Source organism: Salvia splendens, chromosome 3, assembly GCF_004379255.2.
Source record: "Salvia splendens isolate huo1 chromosome 3, SspV2, whole genome shotgun sequence".
Taxonomy (NCBI): domain Eukaryota; kingdom Viridiplantae; phylum Streptophyta; class Magnoliopsida; order Lamiales; family Lamiaceae; genus Salvia; species Salvia splendens.
The window spans coordinates 23,158,355-23,162,241 of record NC_056034.1 but is presented as its reverse complement, the minus strand read 5'-3'; positions in this window follow the sequence as shown (position 1 = coordinate 23,162,241).

Genomic DNA, 3,887 nt, shown 5'->3' with positions numbered 1-3,887 from the left:
TTATTATTATTTATTTCTCGCGCTTAAGATAGAAATGTCCATTAATTAATTAAAGTCTGCTATGGACTTAATTAATTAACATCTTATTAATTCCAAGAGTGGACTTAGCAAGAAACACTTATTTATTATTCATGGAATAATTAAATTCCAACTGGCCAGTTTCCGAATAATAAAACCTTGTTCAAGCTCCTCTTGAGGACATTATCAAACGAGACTCACCTCGCGCACCATTCAACATAATAGCAATCCTAGCACCACTAGATAATGATCACCACTACCCAATATACCTGGATCGTTGGGTGACGAAAAACCCGCACCTTTGGTAAGTCAAAGTAGTAGATACTCAATATCGTATGCTCAATGCTAACGTACATTGATTAAGAAATAGATATTTATCAAGACCTCGTCTTTCAGTAGATAGCATAAAGACACGTCTTGCTGTTAGATCCATTCAGTGCTATACCACACCAACGTCATCTTATTTCAATAAGGTTTAGAAATAATCGGACTGACATTGCAACCTTTCACGATAGGTAGCCAAAGCCTATCTAGGTTGTGAAATTCTTCTTTTTCTTTTGCAAAGCATTGCATAGAACCGACTGTAGTTACCTTAAAGTGGACGACGTCCACAACCAGTCTACTAAGCAAAAGACTTAGGCTTTGTTTACTTCTTATGCATTTGAATGTTTATAAAACATCTTATAAACGCACAAGCAAACACAATGTAATAATATACTGATTCTATTCGTACGAAATGCTCGAATAATACTGAATCGGGTCAAAAGTGGATTGTAGAGTTTTTCCGCATACAAGCAAGATTCCTATTCGTGCGAATTTGCTCGAAACATGCTTTTCAGTATACTAAACCTAACAGGGACACCCTAATTTCGATGGTAGTTTGGAGGGAGAAACCCCTGTTGTTGAAGGAGTAGTTGCTGAGGGGGAAACCCCGAAGAAGTTTGTGGGCGGAGAAGCCCTTGTTTTTGAAAAGTTAGTTTCTGAAGAGGAAACCCCTGTCTATATTGAGGGGGGGACCCTGAGTTTGGAAGAGGAGGGGGAAGTGGCCCCCGTTCTTGCTGAAATTTCAGTGCACGAGAAAAGTGGGCTGAAGTTAGTGGTAGATCTGGTAGAAAATCCAGAGGATAAAGACTCGCCAGTGGATCAAAGAGAGGTCAGGCATATGGCCAGACGGAGCTTGAGGGACGAGATAGATGATCTCGCCCAACATACAGCAGAGGAGTTCCTTGCCCCAGGGACAGAGGACGAACAAGAGGAGGAGGCTCTTGGGTCTAACAGGGAGGAGGATGAACAAGAAGAACGCCGCATGGCCGGGGAAAGAAAGCGCAAGGGTAAGCATGCGGCCGCTCCCCAGACCAAGAAGTCCAAGAAGACAAGACATCTATCTGCAGAACTAGTCTCATAATTCTTGTTCTCACTAAGCGTCAAACGACACTTGACTAGAGACAAGACAATTCCATCTTGAAAGGTAGAAACCTTTGTATGGAAATTCTAATGCTAAAATGTTCCAAGCTATGTGTAGATATAGGATTCCTAAGAGAATCTCAACATTCTTTCTAGCAATCTTAAAGACTTTAGATGCTTAGAATGTAATTAGTTTCTCTATAATCATTTATCTTAAACTGGGTAGACAACCAGTTTCCTACGCTAGATGCCAATCTTAGTTGTTTGCAACTTTTGTAGATTTCATCATCGTAGAGTACCAATAATACCATATTTAATGCACTTTCAACTTCCTTGTGTTTACTACACACTTAAAGAGTACATGTCAAATTCCAAACATTTGACAATCTCGACAAAACACTTATCTCTGATTTCGATGCTTGCCTAAGACCACAAAGGTCTTCATAAGCTTCTAATCATGTGTTTCTTGCCCTCTATTACATACCTATTAGGATGTTCCATGTAGATGATTTCTTCAAGACTTCTATTAATAGAAAGCTGTCTTGACAATCATGATACATACATTCTAATTATGTAAGTGCTGATAGACAATAGGATCGAACAAATCTTGGCACAACGACAGCGATAAGATGATATTTCTCTTTGGGCAAAGTCCATTGTCATTGTCTTGCCATTTGAGATCCATTTTTACATTTGCAAATATACTAGCTCCCACTGACTGACACAGCCTGTAGGTAGTGTTGCAAGTCTTGTAAAACATGTTGTCTATCTAAGATTGTAGTTTGGAATCTATAACCTTTTCAAGGATGAATATCCAAATGAACCAATTATACATTGTAGTTGAAGGGATTATGTTCAAGCCAATCTAAGACTGCATCTTACGACACTCTTGGACCCATGAACTTGTTATGTTCCTTAGGAACACTCCCACTACGACATGGTTCTTACAATCTTAAGCGTTGAAGTTGATTTCATTAGTGCAAAAGTTTCTAACGGTATGATTCCTTGGTAATATGGAAAAGCCGATATCTCTCTTTTTATCTTGAGAATTATCACATTGTTAGGCTTGTAGTTCATCTCATGATCTTCATACAAGAATTGTATCTTTGAAGATTACAGAACTCATAATCTTACATCATTTGGGACAACCTTAAACATACCTCAGTACTCAACTCCAATTACTTGGATACCTTTTCCAACATGCGTTGGAACAACATTACACCTTGAGATGTGCTAGACTAAAGTCGCTCTAGTCCACAACTCGTGTTTTGTAGAAGGTACTGATGCTGGTAGTTTCTTTAAGGTGTATCTCGTTATATCTAACGTTTATCCCATCAATGATAAGATTTTTATGAGTACAACTCATCACTTAATCAAACTTGTCTTTGAAAGACTTCGATTCCTTCTTACATTACTATCCCATTCTTTAGAAGAATGCTTGGATTCGTCAAAGGAGATTAGACTCCCACTACTGATCATAATCCATTCGTCTTCTTATGGTGCAAACCATTAAGACTTGCTTGTCTTTCTATGTCGCACTTCTATAAGTATCCTGAATCAAATGACCCTAACTCATAGTGCATCAGACAGACATTTTCGACTTTCAAGCTATTTAACAAATTGTTAAAATCTTGATAGTCTAGATCAGTTTGAACAATAACTAAGTATTTTCTTGGCCTTAAAACTAAGAGCCATAAATACTTTATCATTCATTGTTTAAGAAGTTGATGTGTTGTTTAATACTCAATCTTGTTGCATCTATATTGTTTCAATACTATGATGCCTTAAACATCAACCATAAAACAATAATTGAGCATAAACAGCTCCCACTGCAACAAAGAGCCTAACTGGATCAAGATCTCTTACTTAGAAGTGCATTTTCAAGTAAGTCATTGTCCTTCTTGTAAAGAGGTCAATCTAACTTACAAAGCATCTTCACTCGCTTTAAACAAACTTTGATGACAATTCAGGCTCTCCCATTTTCATATCTAGTCTTTTGTTCAAATGAACTAGGACATAGGAAAAATATAGCCTATACGAATTCGTCATCTATCATGTTACTTTCCTCCAACAGTAATATAATGACTAATATTCTGAAGGTTTTCTACTTTTCGGTTAAACCTTCTTTTAGTCATTTCTTATTACTCAAGGCGATGACTTGAGTTAGAAACTATTTGAGTGATCAAAAGATTCCTCAAAATATTCTGTCCATCTAGGATATTCCAATCGAATCATCTTGACAGATTCTATTGATATCCATCTTTCATCGTCACTAACCAAGACTTGTCATGCTACTTAAAAGAAAATAGCTTGACCTTAATCCTTAAAGAACTCGTCAAATACATGCAAAATGCATTCTCGAAGAATCTTCATGGAATTACGTCGAGGAAATAGAGGACATGAATCATTGAGTATAAACTCCAAGTTTTAGCGATGAGAATCTTATCCATTTACATTTCCAGTCT